Source organism: Charadrius vociferus, unplaced genomic scaffold (assembly GCF_000708025.1).
Source record: "Charadrius vociferus isolate BGI_N301 unplaced genomic scaffold, ASM70802v2 scaffold92, whole genome shotgun sequence".
Lineage (NCBI taxonomy): Eukaryota > Metazoa > Chordata > Aves > Charadriiformes > Charadriidae > Charadrius > Charadrius vociferus.
In genome coordinates, this window is record NW_009647874.1 from 2828401 (window position 1) to 2852772 (window position 24372).

Here is a 24372-nt window from a genome sequence, read left to right on the forward strand (position 1 = left end):
GTAAAACAATAAATCCTACAAAAGGAATCTTTTTTTCTGAATGTTTTCATCATTATAATTTTTTTTCTGTAATAATGCCCAGCAGCAACAACCATAGAAGACACCTAGAATACAGGGCAACTAACCCTTGGGTTTCTCTGTACCGGTATTTGTATTATCATTGCTGCTGCTTGCTGGAGCACTGGTAGGAGATTAACTTCCAAAAATGTTGGTAAAGACAAAGCGGTAGAAAGTGCTTGTCGTTAACCTGTCTGCACACCTCAGGGTGCCCGGAGAAGGCTAAGGTGGGAGCTTTTCTATTCTCCTTTCTGCTCTTGAATGATTGCTCCCTGCCATAGCTTTTGCTCTTCCCTGTGTGCACACTCACAACCCGACACATCTGCGGAAGGGGTGGTACGTGATGGTGGAGGAACGCGCTGTTGATACACTCACGGAGTTGAGGTGCTCGTGACATACTAAGGTGAGAGAGCAACAACAGCCCACACACTTATCCATCACCTCTGACCCGTGCACAAAGGTCATGGCTTTAAGAGCATTTGTCAAAGGAGAGTGAGCAACTGGGGAAGCAGTCTTCCCCGCTCCCAGAGTTTTATTCTGCATCGTGTGTTTTTCTTAAACTGCAACCCCTGGAGGAAAACTACACAACCTGAAGATTTCACATGTCATTAAAATTACATGCGTACACACTCACACACACACATTCTCAGGTGTTATGTTAGTGGAGCAAAGCTTGAGAATATGGCAAAAAAAAAAAATCCCAACCCCGTGGACAAAGGAAAAGAAAACAGTGTTTTTTAATTATTTAAACGTTGTGAGCCAGCCTCATAATTTCTTAGCATTTGGAGCCGGCAATAATTTATATTGTTAGGTACATGCCTTAACACAGAAGGGACTTGTCTGCTTGAGAATCTGAAGGCAATATCTTTTATGGTTACAAAGCAGCTGGCCAAGTTGTGCTTTTATTCCTGCTCCCATTTCCTTCCAGCTCTCCGATTCTTTTTTTCCTTGTCCTTTTCTTTCCTCAGCGCTCCCCCCCAGTCATCCACCCTCCATTTCACAAAGAAGAGGGAGGCTTCTGAATTTGTTATACTTGTTGTTGGAGCACTGGCAAACTCTGGAGGGATCAGGCGAGCTCGTTTTCATCTTTTATAAACAGCATCTCTCTTTCTGTCTGTGCTGCAGCCTGTGGTGACACTGACCTCTGGTGATCACATAAGTAACACTCACGCTGAAGTGACACAGCTACAATTTTGAACTAGGGTGAGTTGGTTTGGGGTTTTTTATTTTTATTCCAGAACAGTGGTTCCCCTTTAATGAGACTATATTTTCCGGTCTGTTTTGCACCATAAAGGATGGACATGGGTACGTCTCCCAAGGCTTTGGTTTTACACTTGGGAATTGTCACAGTCCTTCTGTTAATCTAATAAGTTTTGCACAACATTTCTCAAAATACGTATTGCCCATGATAGATGAGTTTATCATCTGTGACACTATTTCTTGAAAACTGACTTACATGTTATGTTTCACAGGGACCTTAATTCTGAAAACGAATTCGGAATGAGTCTGTGACCTGTGCAGAAGTGAGAGCGTGCAGCTTCTTGCAATGCTCTGCCATCCCCAGGAGTTCTCCTTACACTCGCCAAAGGTGGCATTAACTCCACTGAAGTAAAAGGAAACCAGATCTCCACCCGGGCTAGTTTTTGTCCATGTAGCCAAGAAAAGCAAATAAATCCAGGGCTAAGGCTGTAGTTTTCAATTGCTCATTTTAAATCTGCTCTATTATGATATTGGAATGATCTCAGCACACTGATGTTACAGAATCAAATATGTGCTGCAGACCTTGGCAGAAGTGAGCACTGAGTTAATGAAAAGAGTTTCGGCTTGACATTCACTCTATTTTGTAACCTTAATTCTACTTTAATTTATTCTTTGGAAATTTTAGAGCTCAATCCCATGCAGATGGAGTGAGAGAAAATATTGTGTTGCTTATTAATCATTAGCAAATCTCCGAGATGTGGTGATAGGGTAATGACACAGGTATTGGAAAGCACACTTTGAATGAACTTTAATTAAAAATTTAAGGATTGGTGATACCCTCATTCTATAAACAATGCTTTTTGAACATCATCCGGTACTGCTGTAGCCCAGTAGATATGAACAGTCCTTGAGCTCCTTAGGATAGTTTAAAATGCAAGGAAAAGAGGGAAGAATTAATTAAAAGCAGGCTGTTTAAAGAAGTAAAAAATTGTTTTCCACAAAAAACACATGGCAAGGTGTCAGGTTGGATGAAAGATATAGACAGCTAGATAATAATCCCCTTGACTGTGTGTTTAACTTTTCTTCTATTGATAGGTTTGCCTGAGTAGTATTAAAACATTTCATGAATCTGTTTAAAACACTACTTTACTGTAGCAGAATGAAAATGAATGCTTAGTAGTCTGCTGTATGATTTTAACAAACAGATTTCATTTACTCCTTTGAGCCAAGCAAAATTAGAAGGACCTAAGGGTCTCTGATCATTTGCCCAAAATTAATGATCAGTTATTGAATAATTAACTGTCATTGATATCTCATTTCTAAACAAATCAATGGACCCATTTAAGTGTTTGTGTAATGATAGTAATATAATCCTTCCTCATATGAACTGCAAGTGAATAGACCAAAGAGAAAAAGCACATTCTCCACCCGAAGTAATTATAAGACCTACTTAAAAATCATTTGCCTCAGCAGAAATATAAAGTATTTTTCTGCATAATTTACTTCCAAAATGTGTGCATTTGGCTTCCACTTTAAAAAAACAAAACCTGGGTGAGTGGAGGTAGTGCTCCAATACCCTTGAAACGTGAGAGCAGGGATGTAGGTGATGTTTATAACAGCACCCACAGCCGTGGTGTCCAAAGGACTTGCGGAGGAGGGCATCCATCGCCCCCCAGCCAGGCACTGGCGAGGCCCATCACGCGACTCACGCCAACTGGCTTGTGAAAGATGGGGCTAGGGAGGGAAGGTAAAAGGCAGATCGCTGTGGTTCGTTAATCTTTTCCTCCTGATTGTGCATCGCTTTCATTCCCACCACCCAGCACTGCTCTCCAAGGCAGCCAAACACGGTCAGGTAATCTAGGATTTAAGTCAAGAGGACCAGCTTTTTTATGATACCACAGTGTGTTTGTAGCGCATGAACAAAATTGCTGCCACCAATGAGGATAGCTGTATGACGGCTGTATAGATGACTCCATCCCTGTATTTTTGAAAATACTCTGGAGTGTCAAATACAACACTCAATGTTGATTGTCTTAATAAACAGCAGTGGCACGTAAGCACTTCAGCTTGGATGCGGAGGGGAGAGGAGTGCTGTTTAATTCAAGGCTCAAGTACAGAAAACTGAAACTATTCAGACCTGGAATTAATTTTAAAATGTCATGTAGTTCACTCAGAACACCGTGGACTTCCCCATTGCTAACCCTTCAGCTGGTAGGACAATGACTGCTTGAAGCGGAATTATTTATTAGTATTAGAAAGAGATGGCATTGTGAGAGTTTAGTTAGAGGTCTGTGAACATAACAAACGCCACAATCAGAAACAGAAATGCTTGCCTTATTATTTCAATGGATGTTTAAACAATAGCAACAACTATAATAAAAAGCAGAAAAATCCAAAATATCGAACTGAAAATCTTAGTGTTTAGCTATATTTAAAAAAATAATAATTATAAGGGTAAATGAATCCCAACATCTAGTTATTTTTGCTGTCACTCATTCACTCCCACCCTTTGGCTACAAACACATCGTATTTGCCTTCATCTTTTTATTGACTATTACTTAAAGAGTTCCACTCCCACTCTTCTGGAACAGCAATATCTGCATATTTCCCAAGAATGCTGAAGTACACTCTCTGTCTTAGCTGTCCAGTTTTAATAAACCACCAAATTTTGTCGTTGTTTGGTATTTGCGGGTTTTCTAAGAGGACAGGCAGAGTCAGTAAGGGATTAGAGAAGGCACAGATTTCCCGCCTGTCCCAGCACAGTGTCTGCATTCTCTCTCAGTTCTGAAGGTTTATGTACTGGAATATGGCTGCCCCCTTCTATTCTGCTGAATTTACCAGCTGACATGTAGCAAGAGTCTATTTTTAAATGTTTTCAACCTCTTTTTCAACGAAAAATCTGTAGGTCTTTCCCAGCCTTCCCAAATGTGGATATATCTGAGACATATGCCAGCATATTGGGATTTTTTTTTTTTTTCTGTTGCAGAAATTAGACCAAAAGCAATATGCAGTTATGTCTGATTCCACTTCTGAGTGTGGAGTAAGCTGCAGGGTGGGGTGGGGATGCTGGTCCTTGTTAAAAATTGGGGAAGGGGAGGGCTGCTGGGATTTTGTTTTTGCAGGTGACCTGCTGCTAGGGAGCTCCGTTTGCGATCATTCCGTATTAGGAAAATTCAGAATCAATAGAGTTCATATCTGAGTAATATATTCATTACAAAAAACTAGTATTTCATAGCAGAAGTAATTTCTAAACATATACAATACAGGATAAACATAGGATAAACATACACTGACCCAGCGAAAGAGAGGACTTAATGGCTCAGCTTTAGCCAATCGCATTTACCGTGGATGCAGAGGCATCACAGCATATTGCAGCGAGCTCCCATCCCAACCTTACAAATGCTCTCCTGCATCGAGCCACTGTGTATGTTCCTGTCGTACCTGAAATGTTAGCAATTGAAAATGAGATGTGTGTTCAGTTGACATATTCACTATGTACAGAGCATTGAAAGAAATTAAAGATGCAAAAGAAATGTTAAAACAACCCTTTTTTTTTTTTCCCTTTCAGCTGTTTGAACAGCAAGCTTCTTATTTCTCTCCTATGAATCTACACTGATAATAAAAGGGAATTTTTAAGGAGAAGTGGTGAAGTTTCCTAGCTGAAAATGTTTATAAAATACCTACTTATCTCAAAATGATAATGACGAGAACAGCTAAGAAGCAATTACTATTTGCTTGAATATGCTGCCAGTGATCTTGTTCCATGATTTTATTTATTATTTTAGTTTCACAGTATTTGACAGAAATTGAATCATCTTTATTTGTATTTTCTGTACATCAAGCTTTTTGTGGGAGGCAGTCACAGTCACCTCTAGGTTCTGCTTGGAACTATACCAGACCACATTTTCAATACCTATTGCAAGAAGAAATATTATCTGGAGCAGGTTTGATTCTAAAAGTGCTGGGTTTATAGCCATATTTATCAATCACCTGATAAAGGCATTTATTTGTCAGCCTGGTGTCTTAAATAAATAAGGATGGCATCCTCTTCTTGCACTTCAATAAATGGTGTATGTGTGTGACAAGTACCAGCCTGAGTAAGGCGTATGATGAACATTTGTTTTCAAAGCCATGATCTAGTTCTTTAAATTGAATATAAACAAGTCTGATTTAGAATTAAAGGGATATTCTGCACTGAGATTTGCCTCCTCGCTTTGTTTTGCATTTTAATTTTTTTCCCTATTCTTCTGTTCGAATCTTGTGTTCTTAGATTTCATAGCAATGAAGGCCAGCAAAAATGTTTCTTCGCCTCAGAATCTCTAACAACATATATATATTATATACATGTTTTACATTTGGTAACTGAAACAGCTGCTTTTGAAGTAATTCCCCTTGGAATATTTACAGTTCAATAGTGGTATCAGAGAAAGTGATCAGTGAAGCTCACCATAAACAAAACTAAACAAGGCATAATTTCAAAGTTTAGGGAATTAGGAGAATATAAACAAGCAGCAAGACTAATGAAAAATAAACTAAATTTCCTTTAATTCTAATTCTGGAAGGTGCTATTAGCAACTTGTAAAAAGGAAAGCTGTAATTTCCAGTGTCATTTGTTTTAAAACTGAGTGTTCCTTATTTATTTTTTTTTTTTTAGTTGAAGATGTTATTCTATTGCTTCCTCTTGACAGTGCAGGTTTTCTTTAGCAAACCTGAAATAGATATGTTACAATCTCCCTGAATTCTGTCTGGCTTTGAGACATAAAGGTAACTTGGTTTTGATTGTCATCTGATACTATTCGTTTAGGTGGGGTGGGTAAGAGAGGCTGAATTAAAGCAAATTTATTCCAGCATTTGTTGAATTTAAACTCCAAACACATGTTTACCTGAAATGACAACTGAAAAAGAATTTGGGGAGAGCAAACAGCTATTTTCTCTCCAGTTCAAGAATGAAGGATGCTCTCATCCAGCTGACCAAGTTAACAACCGATTTCAAGTTTAACTACAAAAGGAAAGGGTAAAGGCTTTTTTTTTTTCTTTTCACTCTGCTGTTACTACTGCAGTATATTTATAGGAAACGCAACAGAGAATTAAATCAAAACATTGATTAAAAATGCATAACATTAATGTCACAACAGTGTTTTTATCATCTAATGATAAACTCAGAACACCTCCCTTAGTTTCCAAAGCTGATTGCAGCTACAGGCAGCGCTAGACTTTTATACATTTAGGAAACACATTATTATAGTTTTGAAAATCATTACTTTTTGCAAGCAAAATTTATTTTGTTTACTCAAATCAGATAAATGTTATGGGTATTTTATTCATCATTTTTCTGCTTATGTATATTGACATTTTTCACCAGATTCTTCCAGCACTCCAAGTTGGGATGTCAAAAACTGTGCTTGCAGAAATGAAAGTATCCTCATTATGCAAATTTAGGTTCCACTGATAGGCATGTTCTGTTTTATAAATTACATCCTCTTGTCAGAAGTCAAATTGTATTTGAATAACTTCACGGAAATTGTCACCAAGATTTTAAATTGTGTGCCTTGTATGCCATTGTTGATTTAGTCAGTGAGTAAAAAATGGACATATGTTGATTTTTAAATATGTGCATGATTGTTTTGTCATAAATGTTATTTAAATGAAACCTAGATGCATATGTAATTTTTCATGTATATTTTTGTAAAGTTTTGCATTATATAAATAATCTTAATGTTTATATTTAATAAAATATGTTAAACAGTATTAGTTGCTGTATATTTTAGTCTTAACAAGTTTGTTTCCTATAAACATTCTTGAAACAATTTCCTGTAGGGTAAAATAAATATACATGTTCCGATAAAAATATTAAAGCATAAAAGTTAAAATAAAAAGTGAACTTGAATTATGAAAATCGTTTTTTATCTGCTATAAAAAGACTGCCTTTCTTATTTACATTTTTTGTGAAATTTACAAAAAACAAACAGAAGTATGTTTCACTCATATTGTTGAGAGTATTTAGTAATATTCAAATATAAGTTGATTTCCTATTGTAAGCTAAGCAATTTAATTAAAAATACATTTAAACTCATTACAAAGAATAAACTGAGTTCAGAAAAGAATATATTTAAATAATTTATAGAACATCGGAATGCTAATTTTAATTTAGAAAATAATGTATTAATCTCCTACTAAAAAAAAAAATGATGAGAGATATGTTACCAGCAAAAATATGTCCTTTACAGAAGCTCACGGTTTGGTTGATCTTAGTTTTCAGAATGACCATTATTGCAGCTGGAGTAATCTTTGATGTTAAGAAAAGTGGAAAAATCAAAGTGAAGTGGTAAATCTGTTCATTTTTCAAACATATTAATCTTGTCAAGATAATACATAAAATCAATCTTTGCATTTTTTTTCAGGGCCTTTTATTCCCTTTTATCCAAAATATGAAAGCACTTAGGAGGATAAAGAAATGTGGATGACTTTGGAAAAATGATCTGAAAATATATTTTGTCTGTTGGTATTAAACAGTGACACAAGTAATGTGAACTGTGCGTGGTCAAAACATGAATTACTTGTTCAACTATTGGTATTCATCATATTTGTTCTGCTTATAATATGAATATACAGCAAATTTCTGGTACAGCTTTCTTAACAATTCAACTGAATTTCAAACCCTGACAGTAACAAATACAAATTGCACCAGCCCAAAAAAATTGTTGGGGCTAATTTTAATATTAATGAATTCTTTACAACCTCAGTTCAGCAGTTTCGATTAAGCTTTAATTAGTAGCCAGAGGGGAATCCAAAACAAAAATAAGGAGTTGAATTGCTAATTAAGTTAGTTTGATGAGGTAGAGTTTTAGTAAAAGACTGGTTGTTGTTGGCTGTGCAGGTTCTGACAGGCTAAAAATACTAAAGATTATCATTATTGTAACTAACATCCTACATTACCACCAGATTTCTGCAAGGAGCAGACAGTTCATTAGAGTACAACACTTTTGTGTGTCAGTACAAGAATTAAAGTCTTGTTAATAAGATAGCGGTGCATGGGAACCATAGACCAAGACAAGCAAACGTGGTTTTAAATTTGACTGGTGATAAATTATCTAGTTATTTGATACCCCAGTATGCATCTGAATCTAATGTGCATTTATTTGTTAGGAACTGCTTGTCAGTCAATTCATTTCCCAAACGGAATTTTGTTTATTAGGCTACCAGGCTTGGTGATTTTTCTTTTGACACGTCCATCACAGTCACATTTTTCTTAATTTACATACTTTAGATGATATGATGTTCACCAAAAATTGTATTTAATACTGTATGTGTAGATGCGAGTAGGTGCGCTGTGAGATGCTCTAATTCCAAAACCCCCATCTCAAAGAAGGCAATTTAAGAAAATCTATAAACAGACTTAGCTGAAGAAGCAGCATATAGTAAAATTATATAGCTATGTTTTTTCCTGATGCTAGCTTTGATAACAGGTTAAAATCTCGGCCAGCTTAAATCATTATCAAATTAATTTTTACATTGCCAAATTAACTATTGCATTCAATTAAATACTTTTGACATTGCAAGTGTGCTACGGTAGCTCCCAAAAGATTACTAATTATAACCACTAAAGCTCTGCAGTGATAGCAATTCAACCAAACTGCACGTAAGAAATGTGTTAGATATCTCTGCGAGGATCGTATGGGATGTCATTTGATTTCACTATACTTTGATGTTTTCTATAATTTATATTTTGTCCTCTTGCTTAAGGTTTCAAAGCCTACAAACCCAATAACGAAGGGATAAGGGAAGACAGAAAAATAAATGATATTGTTTCTGTGGCATTAAATATAAGCCTGCTATCAGAGCTACATAGCACTAGCGAATTGTAATCAGGTACTTTGACTTAACACTGTTTTGTTTTACAATAAGAGTGGTTGCCATATGTTGGAAGTCCTATCTGTCTGTGTCTTAGGGGTTTCATACCTCTGTAACAAATCCAAAAACTCATTTTATAATACCTTAAATCTACCCATTGTAATGGAGCTCCACTAGTGTAAATCCACATCAAACTTTCCTCATGAATCTTGCTAGAAGATTACTTATATTATCACTGAAAGCAAGGGGAAGCATTGAATTAGGATGCAGAAGATAGAGGAAAAATAACTTTCACTAAATCTTCTTTTAATGCATAGTTTACAATTTTCTTTCACTCAGCATGAAACTGATTAAAAGCACATGGATGCCCCTCATAAAGAATGCTTTGCACAAACAGATGCATTGTTTAATATATTTACATCCCTGAATACTTGGAATTTGAACTGTAATACAGTGACGTAGCGGTTGTTGGAAAGGAGCATATGGTATCCACTATACATCTATTTGACTATACGGTACATACATTCCTCTGCTGCCTCACTCTCTCCCAGTTGCATCCAGGGATTCCCACTGGAAGACCAGAGCCTGTTATAGTAAGCAGATTACATTACTGGTATAAGCTGTCCGGGGAACTGTTTCTACTGGGTATCACACCGGCAAGCAAATAGGGTCATACATCCATCCCTAAGAGCGGACGTATAGGCGCGCACAAACTCTCTGCTCACTACTTTAATTAATTGAAAAATGGAACACGATTTAAATCTTTTAAAGGAGCCATGATGAATCTTTTTTTTGTTGTTTGGATGACTTTCTTCAGTGCATATTTCTCATAGGTCAGGGCTATTTTTTATTTCTTAGTTCACTCTTTTTCAAATACCAGACTGACATTTTCACGTATGGTTCACTTAGTGTGTCAAAATTAAAAGAAAGATATAATTAACAGAAGAAATACAACTCCCCGAATCAAACCAATGTTCAGCAAACAGATCACACAAAGATTTCTACATCACTGAAATAAAACGCAAGATCATTAAAAATCTTCAGAATTCCCCCAAAGAAGCTTGAAAGTATAACCGAATGCTACATTTTAAAGTTTTATGTTCCTGATGTTCATCTTTTTATGCCAGTTTTAATGCAGGTCTCTTTGCTGACCTTAGTGTAATTACTCCTGACTGACAATTGTGGAAATAGCAGAAGAATCAGACTTTTTATATGATGGGAAAAGCCTGTGAAAGTTGTATCACTGAAGGGCATTCAATTGTTATCTGTTAATAAATATTTTTCCCTTTCAGATTTTATTTTGATTTATTTCAGAATCAAAGGCAGACTGTTCTAGTACACAACACTTGCAGTTTTTCATACACTGAAAAATCAAAATCTTTACAGTCACAGTGTGTTAACTAGATGTTCCATTTTATAAATGGAGTTAATGTAGATCTAGTCGTCATTTCAGCCTTTAAATACTCAGGACAATAAAAATAGCAATAACATTCACAGAATAGATTATTTGTTTTGATATGGAATGTTAAAATAAAATTCATGGAATAGGTTAAGTCAAAATGAAATGAGATTGTGCTTTGGGGGCTTCTTATGAGTATGTGTGTGTGTGCATGTATATGCATATGTCTGTGCATAGATATATAAAAATATAAATATATATGTATTTATAATGCCTCTGAAATAATGTCCTGTTTCCCCACTCTCCAAAACTATAATTTGTTCAGCAGACTCCCAATCTGAGCTAACTAGCAGTTTGTGTGCCTGTTTGTGCGTTTGTACATCCATTCCCTGTAAAGGCACAGAGACAGGGGCTGTCTTTATATTATTTTGTTTAAAAACTTATTTTTTAATTGGTCTGTACATACAAGGTGGTTTTATAATGGTGACTTTAGTTTAGGAATAATTGAATAGCACCTAGCAGAAAGAAAATCAAGGCTGAATATAAAGGAAAGGAACCACAAAACTTGTAATATTCTGTTTGGCTGTGGCATATTCCCCTACAAAAATGAAGAGAAAATTAAAAACAAGGCTCCATGAGACTTTTCAAGAATACATAAGAATCTTAAAGTGGACAATATTAAGATTTTTCTTTGATACATGAAGTGTTGATTCCTTGTTTTGTGTAAGTTGTCTACAAATATACCACTCACAGAACTGTATGAAATACACCTGAAGCAACATTTTTGAATAGAGAACATACTTGAAGCCTTTGGAGGAAGATATCTTCCAAAAACACTTTAATGGTTCTCACAGAAAACAAGCACTGTAATTTTTGTCCCTCCACCACAATGGAGGGACAAAAGTGTTGATGAGCGATTCAAACTGCCATTGCAATGAGTTAATAAGAATCCTGGAAGGCGAAGGTACCAAACTCCTTTGTTGCACATGAAAACCAATAACTGACTCTGTTTCGGTATAACAGGATATTTGTGATTTGAGCAATCCAGTGATTTTGACTGCATTCATGTATGTCCTGAGGTATTTTACTATACACAGCACAGCACAACAGCCCTGTGTTCGGTGGAGACTGAAAAATTAGAGTGAAAAACCCAAACTAGAAAGCAATAAGCTTTTAAGAGCTCCATGGCTTAGTGGAAGATGCCTTGAGAAGGTTGGGCTTGGAAGAAAGCACAAAAACATCTACCAGCCCTCAGCTGAGCAGAAACCTACAGTCCTTTCATGAATTAACTGCACATTTTTTTTTAGCATTGGCTTCTTTTAACTCGAAGTTTGAATGAATAGCAGGTATTTCTAGCTAGTGTAAACCTATTCCCGCAGTGCACATCAAACACAAGTCAGCTTTCGTTTAACCTGGTTCAATCAGGGTTTTCGTGTCTCCACTTCACAGTGCCCAAATCACTGCTAAACTTGCCGTGAGATCTTGCCAAACATGTACAAAAGAATCAAATTTCTGCTCAGCTTCATGTTCCCGGTGATTCAGTAGGAGTTCGGGAATGTGTTGTAACAGTGTCCACTACAAAATCAATGTCTCTTCCCATATCGTTAGACAGATGGACGGGCTGGCAGACAGGACTAGCTTAGTTTGGGGGCAGGGACAAAAATAACACGATCATATTTCAACTCATTGTTCAAGTTTAATGAGTTCTGCCATAGCTCCAGCACTAGAAGGTTATTGTGAGGGAAAAACAAAGGGACCCTTCTTTTGTCTTTCTTCACAAACTATCAGGCCCCATTACTGAAAATTAAGGTTCAATAAAATTCGTATTCAGAGATAATTAGCGGACAGCTTTGTGGTGCGGCGGATAATATGACCAAAGTGCTGGTTCACAGCAGTGTGTGCTGAAGTGTGAAAGAGCTGGTTCTCCGTTGCTGCTTCTGAGGTCATACCCCCTCACCCTGCGTACAATGTGGCAGTCAAAATGCAGCATTCTTACCTGCTGTGATAAAAAATACACCAAAGCAAATAAATTATTTCAACTCCCCTCCCCCTCGCAGCTTTTTTTTTTTAAACAAAGCTAGATCATTAGTAATAAACTATGACTTCATTAGAATGTTCCACATAACAGGATTACAGAGGAATGTGTCAATAATTGGCAAAGGTTTGTCTTTCATTAATTAACACCTTTGTATGAATACAAACTTGTTATCCTCACTTTTCATAGGTGAAATATTACCATTAAAATTAGACCTTCGGTTTTAAAAAAAAAATTCTGGATGGTGTTAATTTGTACAACCGAACATTTTCCAAATATTGTTTAGATTGCAAAAGAAACCAAATTTGAAAACAAGCAGCATTTCAGGAAGACTGCTTTTCTCTGCACTAAGAGAAAGGAAAGTTTCAGCGTTCTACTCTTATATACATGTATATATACACACATGTATATAAAAGTGTATGTATACATTCTCTCTATATAGGAGAATATATAAGGTAGTAACTGATTAAAGTATTTGTTCTGGCTTTGTTGCTTAACAAAAATTCTACATAAAAAGGTAGAGTATTTTTCTGAGTCAGAAACACAATCATTTGCATTTTTAACAGTTTCAACTGATGGCTTATTAATGTAACTTTTAGCATTCATCAAGCTGGTGAGTGAGGTATTCATATGTGCAGTGGGATCCTGGCTTGAGTTAAGTTCTTAGATATGGGATGTTGTTTTACTGCTGACATGTTTATTTTGATCACTAAAATGATCTACAAGATGGATTCCATTAGCTGAAGACTCTGATCCAGAGTGTGAAACATTTAAAATCTCACCATCCCTGCTGAATTCAGTGGGGTGATCAAAACTTCTAAATCATCTTCTGGTTTTTGAGGGTCATTAATATCTTCCGTTTTGGAAGCTTTGGACCAGAGTCCTGTGTGCTCTGACATGGGCTTTTCTCATGGAATCAGTCCAAAAAGGTATTAACTACTTCTGTAAAACAAAACCTCAGTAAACTGGCATTTTCTTACCCATTGCCCAGGCTTTGCTGGAAAAGTTGGTAGGGTGATATTTAATGTGAGTTGTTCTCCACGAGTAACTATGTATGCCCAGGTACTGATGGGATTTTTGTTTTCCTAAACCCCTTTTTATTTCACAACTCACTGCACAATAAGCATAGTATCAAAAAACAACAACAAACGGGAAATGGGAGCACCCTTCCCTTCTATCTGGTTCAGTAAAAGGCGGTATGTGGTGTTGCTTTAAAAAGCTGTATGGAAGTATCCAAAAACAATGTTGGATTTGTCATCCATATCACAGAGCCTTTCCATGAGCTTAAATTTGAAAAATGGCTTCAGATGTTAGTGAATTCAACTTATTAAAAACAGGTCATTCCTCCCCCCCCCCCCCCCCCCCCCAAAAAAAAAAAAATCCATTCTCTGATTGGTGGGGGAAAGTAGGTCTCCACTTCATCATTGTTTTTCAGGAGATGGCTCTTTGAAATTACATGGACTTCAAGATTTTTCAGACCCTTGGGATTTTTTTGAAAAATAACAGCTTGCTGCGGGAAAATCTCAGCACCCTGCCACATAAGGCTGAACTCTTACTGATTATCATGGAACCAGGTTTATTAACGTTATGTAAGGAAATGCTTTCATCTGCATTTCAGTGTAAAAAAGAACTTAGTATGTGATTAGAAAAGGAGGATTAAGGCCGTGTCTACATTAGAAAAATAATTCAGTATGATAAGAGTAAATCAGTAGATCAAAGCAGTTGATGCTGAAGCCCTACATCTTGCTATGTGGTTGAAAGTTTTCACTTCACACCAGGTGTAGTATGATCTCCTGGTCTGAATGTCCTCATCACACCTATGGTTCAGAGTCACCCACTCAATATCCAATTGCTTCTGGCTGCATTAGGGAAAGTATTGCACTTGGTGCACCTCTGAAGTGGAGATCCTCGTTCAGTTTTCTCTGAAATGCAGTTTGTGGGCGTCTAGTTCGCAGGCACCAAACCGTACTGTGCAACAAAACAAAGCACAGTAACATGAGAAAACTGAGGGACTATAAACCAAAATGTTAGTATGATGCAACCTAAAAGCACCTCCTAGCTAGATGAAGTGATTTATGATACAGGGTATCATAAATCTTGGGATTTAAGTGACTCTCTGACCCCTGTGCAACCCCCTCGGTGTGTAGCATTCAGCCATTAACTTTCTTGAAATTAAGTCCTGCGGCTCCCCCTACTCCAGACCAAGGAGTCAAGCTGAAAACCCTCCTGTAGTGCGCTGCAGACACTTCAGTAATTCCAGCACTTGCAGTTCAGCTGTTTCAGAAACATTCTAGGGAAAATATAGTATAGATTGAAGTCTGCAGGCATGTTAAGCTTACTGGGCGTTGTCTGGGATACATGAAGGTAAATTGGAGAGGTTGGCAATATTCTGCCACTTTACAGTGGCATTTCAAGAGAGATTTCCAATGTGGTGAGGACCCTTCATCAGCCCATGCGGCATGAAGCTGTGCAGCCTCTGCACAGCGCCGTTCTGGAGGCAGCCTTGCTGAGTTATCGCAGCCCTGTGACAAGCTGATAAGCCCTGTCAAGGAGTTCATAAATCAGCAGTGATTATTAGCTCAGGCCTGGTGCCCTTCAAACTTAGATATACTGCTTCTAGACCTCAGCTGGTTTACCAGCAGTCATCTTGGCGGTCTTCGGATCCATGGTGAGGACATGCGCACAGCCTTCTGTCAGTGCTTGAAATGCACCTTCTCCAAATCCTTAGGCCAATGGTGTTATCCTGTCCTCTGCTCTTTTGTTGGAGGTCTCCTTCAAGCAATTCAAGCCAGAATATGCAGTTGCTCCTTGTAAGAGAGTGAAACGGTTTTCTAACTGCATGAGGATTAGCATTAGCTACGTTTGCATTGCAGTTCAGCTCCTACAGGATTTTTTTTTGTTGATTCCTTTCCAACAACACAACCCCCTATAACGCTTAATAATGTCAATGTGGTGGTTTTTAAATTTTCCAAAAGCTGGTAGGATCTGACATATTTTGATGTTTCCATAATCCCAAGGTCTCACATCTGTCACTTGGTATTGGCAACTAGTTTGTGTGATGAAAACAATTGCAATAAAGCATGCGTAAATCAGAGCTGCACTCCTCCTTGAGCAGTCTTCTTTCTTCTGTTTGCTTTAGCATTGATTACTTAAGAGTGAAATTTGGAAGTCGAATCTCACTGTGGTAGACGTATTACCTAAATAAAACCATATCATTCTGCATATCTTTTGAGGATGAAATGGGATTGGCAGGTATTTTATCCACCTGCCACACATAGTATAATATACTAGTCCACAGTTTCTCAGTTGCTCATTCATTTGATGCCAGTCAATTTTCATAAGCAGAAAACGGAACAACGGGAATAAAATCAGGGTTCAAACCAAACCCCAAATAAAATTAACTGTGTTTTCAGTAAATTTGTATCAAGCCTCAGTTTTAAAATTAAATAAATTGCATTATAATGAATGCTGAAAAAATACATGGTTTTATAAATTCATTTTTTAAAAAAAGGATGAAAAGAATTTTATGTATATTTTTTTAAGCTAATGCCCTCTATACCTGAAATCTATCTGAAAGTCTGTCAGTGGAGGAGACGTTTCCACACAGAAAGCCAAAGGTCTCTTGCAACTGTTTGAGTGAAAGCTTTTGCTATCACTTCTCTCACAGATGCACTTTGGTTGTGGAAACAGGGGCTGCTTACCATAGTCCTGTCCCAAAGCTGTGCTCTGCATGACCAGGTGCGCTCTGGATCCATTTCCCCCTCCGCCTCTGTTTCTTGCTTACTGCAGAAAGCTAACTTTAAGCATACAGACTGGACTGGAACCAAAGCAAAATTAAGCCTCTTGCTGATAATCACAACAGGGCACCACCATAATCCAGAGCTCAACCTATTATGTCAACCACGACTCCCCAAAAAACTTTACAGGATGTATCGGGTCTGGCTGAGATGGAGTTAACTTTCCCCACGTGAGCCCCCATAGTGCTGTGCATTGTGTTGGTAGCTAAAAAGGTGTTGATAACACACCAGTGGTTTGGCCACTGCTGAGCGGTGCTCACACAGCATCAAGGCTGTCTCTCCAACATTCCCACCTCAGCAGTAAGCTGGGGGTAGGCACGATCTCGGGAGGGGACACAGCCAGGACAGCTGACCCAAGCTGACCAAAGGGATATTCCATACCATATGACACCTGCACAGCAATAAAAGCTAAAAGAAAGGAGGAGGGGGAGCATTCATTATTACAACATTTGTCTTCCAGAGCAACCACTACACGTATTGAAGCCCTACTGCCCGGGAAGTGGCTGGACATCACCTGCTGATGGGAAGTAGAGAATAGATCTTCTGTTTTCCTTTGCTTCTGCATGCGGCCTTTCCTTTAGCTTTATTTTACTGCCTTTATCTTGACACGTGAGGGTTTTTCCATCTTATTTTCTTCCAGCCCTGTCCTGCTGAGAAGGGGGGTGATGGAGCAGCTTGGTGGGCACATGGTGTCCAGCCAAGGTCAACCCACCACACAGGGGAACCCAGGGCAGATGAGACTGGCACTTCCTACCTACTTAATGTGCTGTAATGTAACAAGGTGCCAATTCTTTAGCTGCTGAAAACAGCTCTGAGGCAACTGTTCTGCTAGAGACCTTCAGTTTAAGAAGGCCCATCCTTTATTTTCTGTCTTATGGCAAGAGTTTGGAGAAAATACTGCAGTGGCTAGTTTGACATTGAAGTCTGCACTTAAAGGAGCCAGGAACGATCACGGTGAGCCAGGGTGAGTCTCTGATTGTCACAAGGTGTCCTCCTCCCTGCTGTGCTGGTGTGGCCGTGGCACAGGGCAGGCTAATGGCACAGAGGAATGAACACATCCCTTCACTGCCCCTCAGGAAGGGAAGCACAACTTGCCTGTCTCACTATGCTGTCCCCATATGCTGCACAGCTCCCTGCATTTTGGGAGGGTGGCAGAGAGGAAGCACTAAACGTTCAATGCTGTCTTCCACATTAGCCAAGCTGCTACGTTGTCCCTGTGTGCTACGGAGCAGGACTTCACCAGGGGAACACCTGACGTATGAAGGATGCATCCAACCTACTGACACTTCATGAATGTCAGTATGCAGCCAAACAACCTTTGGTAAGCCGCTGATTGCAAACCTGGATCCCAAACCTGTGGAAGGCTCCACCATTGCCACTGATCAGGTTTTCACTCCTGATATGTGAAGATAAAGTCCTAAAACTTATGTTTTCAAGTGGGAAATGCCCTTTTTCTCTTGGCCTCCGCTCATGGGTCTACGGGATGAACTGGAAAGTCTTTCCTGCAGCATCAAAATCTTCCCCATGCAGAAGGACATGTGGAGTTTCCCTCATTTAGAAGCAGTCCCTGATACAACAGGTATGAAACCATTACAACTCCAAAGGGTACAGCTAAACTCTGATGTGAACAACACTTTAAGTAGTGCATAAAATCAATTCCTATTGTTTGATATTAATTTAATAATCCAGCAATCAGTTGCTATTAAAGAAAGAAGAAAGCTAATGCTCTGTTTCTGAGTAAATTATACACGGTAAACCGATCCTGAGAGATGCAAGTATTGGCTGGCTTCACTTTTCTTTAACAGAAGATTTTAATGATAAGTGTGTCAACCTTATGGAATCAAAAATCTTAAATATAAAGGTAGGTCATGCAAGAATAATGTATATGCCCTGTGATTACAGTCCACCCACCACCACAGTGTGTAGATAGCAGGTATCCCTTGCTAGCATGGTACTCGCTCTTGAGAGTTTGAGTCACCCAACTGCAGGGAGTCATCACAGTCCTTGCAGAACAGATCTCTTCAGTAGCAGCTTGGGGAATTTGCTTACATGAAACCATAAAGAATTATCCCGTGAAGTCCTGAAAAAAGGGAAAAATAGCTAGGGAAATGCCTTGAGTTACTAAAAAATTTAATTTAGTACGCATTATTTGTTGATTAATTTAGCTCAGTATCTGTCTCAATTTTTTACTGGCATTCAGATCTTTCGTGGTTTTGTACACTTTCATTCACTGACAGGATAGGGATGTTTTGGAAGATAAAGGACAACACTACCCTCTTTGTACTACAGATTCTTTGTAGATATAATACAAAAAAACCCCTCCCACTGGAATTTTGGTTCATTTAGTGGAAACTTAAAGTTTGTAAAGAGATTTATTTTGTGATTGGTAATTTATTCTTTAAATTTTTGAGAGAATATCTGTAAATAGTTTATCTCTATTTCTATTTGTTTTGGTTTATATTTCTATTTAGTGAGCACAAACAGCACATCAAGGCCACAATCCCATTTACCAAGTGCTGGAAAATCTACTGACTTTCTGATTGCCTGATAAGATCCTAAGGAATAACCCTTTCTCCTCAGAACCAGAGGTGCAGGAAATTTAGATAAAAGGTAGTGTTTACAGTTAGAAAATAAAATCACCTTAAGAAAAGGAATAACAGTTCACAGGACTATGATTATGTCTCATCTTGTCTGAGATGGCAGACATCATGGAGCTACTATGGTGGCATCAGGTCTCATGTCACGTATCCATTGATTTCATGAAGGCTGCCTACAGATCTCATCCTTCCTTTCACCACCCAACATGAGTTCTGTTCAGGTAGAACTCTGGGGCAATTTATGTGCTTGTCCCAGGTATTTTTCTGCAAGGGCACAGAGATCTGTAGGTGCAGTGTCAGGATGATGGGCAATTTTTTCCTTCAGTGCATACTGAGTCTCAGAATGCACCTCAGACAGGTGTAGAGATGCCTGCTGGGATCTGCTGGATCACCCCAAGAGTTCACCCAATGTATGTAAGAGTTAGGAATGACTGTGGACTTTGGCTTCAGGCTTCATATCATTCCTGCACTGCAGTACAGATATAGCCTCTGTGATTGAACTTTTCTAGAACTGAAAGAAGACATACTTACACATGGGGAAAGGAAATACGTGGATCTTTTTTTGCAAAGAGAACTCTGATTTGTGTTCACATGTTTAACCTTGAAAAATAAATGTCAAAGGAAATCCTGTTTTCCAAACAGTCATTGTAATCATGTAGATAATTCATAGTTAAGGTTTACAGGTCATAGTTTAAGTTTTTAAATTATGTATAAGTGGGAAAAAAAACAACTCCACAGAGTAAGGAATTAATTGGACGATAAAAAAATGGACATGACTTCCTATAATATTACATTTTTATGTTGGGCTTTTTTATCTCTTTTTTTTAATATTTTACAATCTGCAAAAGCAGACTTGATATACTACTTAGGTATTAGTTTAGGAAATACACAGGAAGTAAATGCAGGTTAAATTTTTTCATTTTTTAAAATCTCTGTTTTAAAGAGATCTATATAAAGACTGTCTGTAAAATATATACAGGCAGTACAGCATATACAGGGTATAGGCGTCCTTGAAGTGAAATCAGGTTTAATGTTCTGTAACTAAAAATCTAGCTGTGATTATCAGATAGGATTTTTTAGTGTTGCTCAGTAGGTTTTCAACCATTAAGCAACGTAAAGCCACTGAACAGGTGTCTATGCTAGGTCCCATTAGTCCTAATAAAATTAGTCAAGATGAGGACCCGCATTAATTAAAAAAAAAAAAAAGAATGGCAAATACTGTGCTGTGTTCTGACTGCTTTCCTATAGATACAAAAGTATAAATACTAGCACTCTTGCAAGTTTTGACCTAACTCCATATTTCAAGGTCATAGATGTAATTGCTGGTAAGCCTCAGCACAAGGACAATTCTCTTATGTGTTTACACAACTGCTCTGACAGCCCGGTATAGGTGGCCAACGAATATTCCCTTTTTACTACCATTTAAAGCCAAGTCAGGAAAAAAGTTCCTTAGGTGACTTCAGTACCCTTGATGATCTTCATTCATCAATAGAAAAAGCTTAAATACACAGCAGCTGAAAAGTCAATGGTATAAGGTTAACTCATTACATCCATTTAGGGACAAAGGTGTCTAATTAAAAAAATGCAATCAGAATCTTAAATTAGTGAAATTAAGCAATTAGTTAACATGCGATGCAGTGTACAGGATCATTCCAGTTCAGAATATGCTATTTCTTGTTGTAAACATGACAGTGCCAAGTTTCAATATACTGACCCCTATGCTGAGTTGTTTTCTGTTCCATAACATTGGAGAAGTGTTCACAAAACAATACAAACCCCCTCCTTCTCTGAAGTCCTCAACTTGCCTGCCTGCATTTTAAGTTTACCATGAGTTGATAGCTGGTCCAAGTAGCATCTTCTATATCAGATTTATCAGAACAGATTTGGAGAGGTGAGTTCCTCGGTGTGTGATGCTGCACGGGACTGTAGTATTTTTAAGGCCTATTTTTATATTGTTTATAGGAATTCATGAAGAATAATAGTGATACCCGAAACTCTGAGCAATATGGCTGTTCTCAGTTTGAAACCATGACATGCTGTAATATTAAAAAGAGGGTAGCTCTGGTCTTTCCAAACTTGTGAAAAATTGCACAAAAGCAGAGACAGATGGTAAATAAGAAAGGTGGAACTACAAAAAAAACCTACAACAGGTAGCCCCTGAAACCTGAGCTCATGGGCTTCCTTCAAGGTATGAATAAAAAGTCCTGTAACCAGTTACAAAAACTTAGTTCTAATTTACTGAAAACAAGCAAATCTATCTGATTTAATTTTTTTAGCTATCTAAGAAGCCTCTTTGTGAGGTGTCTGCATTATATGGGCTTGGCTTTTTTTTTTTTTTAAGTCTTCTCTTCACTGGGCAAAACAGAGAATTTGCTGTTTCCACATAAAGGTCATTAGTAGCCTGAAGGTCTATGCAAATCCTTCACACCAAACACTAATAATGTTAGAATGGAGTGAGTGATAAAAGAATTTAAGAAAAGATGATTAGAAACTACTCGAAGTAAAAAGGGGTGGGGGCTAGCAACTTGTCAATACAATGTTTTCTCTGTGGATGGCCATAACTTGTGTGCTTTTGTAACCAAGTTCACAGGTGTCCCTAAGACCTGCAAGATCCTTCAAGGTGATCATCAGAGAAGTTCAGTTTGGATTTTACAATGTTCCTTTCCTGGTATGCTCCTGTGTCATTCTTTTTTGAAGACATTGACCATATGATGATATTCAAATGGCCAAGCGTTTACAATTTCCAGATCTGCCAAATAGCGAATCAACCTTTATAATTAAAGGTGACAAGCTGACAAGGAAAATGAATGTAAAATTGTATACGTATATGAATTTTTATGTCAGATTGCCGTCTGTGCACTTGTTTTCTCTTTGTCAATAGCCGAAGGCTCATTTCTCTGTACTAGAAGCGCATTTTATATCGAGGCCTTCAGACAGCTCCCCTTCGCCCTAGTGAATTTGCTGATTAATTTTGGATGCTCCTCTTAATTAACACCCCAAAGGAAGTCTAGATTTTCTAGCCCATATTCCATGTAAAACAAGTGAATCTGAAGAACAATGACCTAAGGAGACAGGCGCGCTCTGTCCGAATGACATTACAAGAACATTGAATATCTCACAAGTCAGGACCTGGTCAGGCAATGCCTAGGGAAAATGTAGGCCTTTAATCAGGGCAGAAATGAGATTCATATTAGTCCAATTTCATTTTCTTTATTGCTGACAAAGAGAGGCTGGGATGGATGCCACCTGACAGTTGAAACATGGTGCCCCTATGCAGAAGCGGGTGCCTCTGGCCTTGATTAATAATTGGTACCATTTTGACTTGCGGGCAGATAAGTTGATGATGGATGAGAGAGAAAGAGTGAAGTGATTTATTATAAAATTAGGATAAAATAACGAACTGGCTAATTGCACACAAGCCTCATAAAATGTAGCTGTGGAGTCAGAAGTGCAATGCCAGGCAACAATAATTTCCACTTCAGTTTTCACAGTGAGATCTTAAAGCAAAGAAAGATGGAGACAACTCCTACTTATGCAGCTGCTTAATGCAGAAAAAGCCTTGCCCATTCTTCTACTTCAAGAGAATAAAGTATTGAGACTTGTATTTCAGTTTTTATTCTTACTGTTGCACAAGAAAAGGAAACAGTAGAACTAAACAGGCCCCATTAAACCAACTGTTGCTTCTCTCTTAAAGCCAATAAAACCTCATAATTCTTGCATTTCTTTGCATACTTTAGCAGGGTAAAATATCTAAAGTTATGAAACTGACATGCATATGTGTTTACATCAAAATTCAACATAAAAATAGACTTGTAACCTCTATTGGAACCTGTAAAAGCCCTCTTGGTAGGAATCACATTTTTAGTTCACTTTTTGATGCTTTGAACTTCCAAATCTGTGCTCTGATAGCTATTTCAGAAGCTGAGTCATCTACTGCTTACTAATTTATGGTGCATATGTTCAGCAGAGTACAATTACAGATTAAAAAACGTATGTCGCAATATCCACTTACTGTCTGGTATAAACATTTATTTTGTTGTTACAAAGCCATGTTATAATATACTTCTTTTTTTTTTTTATGAGACAAATGCATGGTCACTCTCTCTTGGAAATTTTAAAAGTCTAACTTGTTATAATTCTTTGAAATATTTTGCTACTAGCAGTGCCAATCAACATCCAACTGTGCTGTGTTTTTTTTTTCTCAGCAAGTTCAACTATTAAACCAGCTGAAATTATTGAATTAAATACAACCGACAACAATATTGTCCGAACAAGATGGGTTCAGTCATAAAACTGAAAATGAAAGTAGCATGGGTGGCTAAAATTTAAGTTTCATGTGATGAATTTCTGTTATACTACTAACATAACAACGTGGCATTTGTCCTTATATTCTACAAATTTCCAGAAACTCAATTTTCCATATGGATTACGAAACAGGATTTTCAAATAATATATCATATGCAAACACTTCATTTTGGTTCAAAAGCAATAGCCATTGCTTAACAGCATTAACCTTTTTTTATGTTCCTAAAAAGAAATAAAAATGGTATACGCTATCATATCCCTTAGACAAATATTAGAAAGTTTCATATCTGATCCAGTCTTAACTGAATACCATGAGTAGCAGTCCATTTTTATGGGGAGATCTGAGAAAAATTAACCTGAATTCACTTCTAAAATGTGTTACTTAAACTACATCAATTCCACAGGAAAATTTGTTTCCAAATTTTAAGGTGTCTTCAACATGACATAACTTCATGAATTAGAGTAAACTGAATTAAGACTGTTTTTGAATAAGAGTATCCACAATTTACTGCAACTTAACTTTATATTCCTTTTAAACTTATGTCACTGTTTTATCTGGACTAACTTCTTCAGGAGTCCCCTATTCAAAAACCTTTTCACATTGATCCATTAATAGTTCATTTGGAAAAAAAAATCAGGTGAAAGATTATTTAAGAGAAAAATTACATATGAACTGTCCTTTTTTGTCTGATTCCAGAATTGTAAAATATATCATCATCTCTGTCAAAATCTGAGGGCTACATCCCATCATGACAATGGGAGCATAGGCCTGAGAAAAATATATACTGCTGTAAAATAGGAGATTAGACAGTAATAGTGTCTGTGCTGTCCTCGCAAACTGCATGAATTTCTTCTTACCACTGATACCTATGTTCTTTCAATATCTCAGAGGTTTTGGGTTTCAGAATAAAAGGAAATCATTTTAATTAACTGCTTTTTTAGTACTTTAATTAACAGTGCATTTAAGACCAATAGGTAAATTGGTCTACAAGGAATAATTTGTGCTCTGAGCCCCACCAGCTCTATACTCAAGAGGAACCAGTATGGCTGACTATGAAAAGGACATTTCTATCAGCCACATTGTACAAAGTGTTCAGGCCATCATGTCCCTTGTCTGTATGAGGTTGGTAC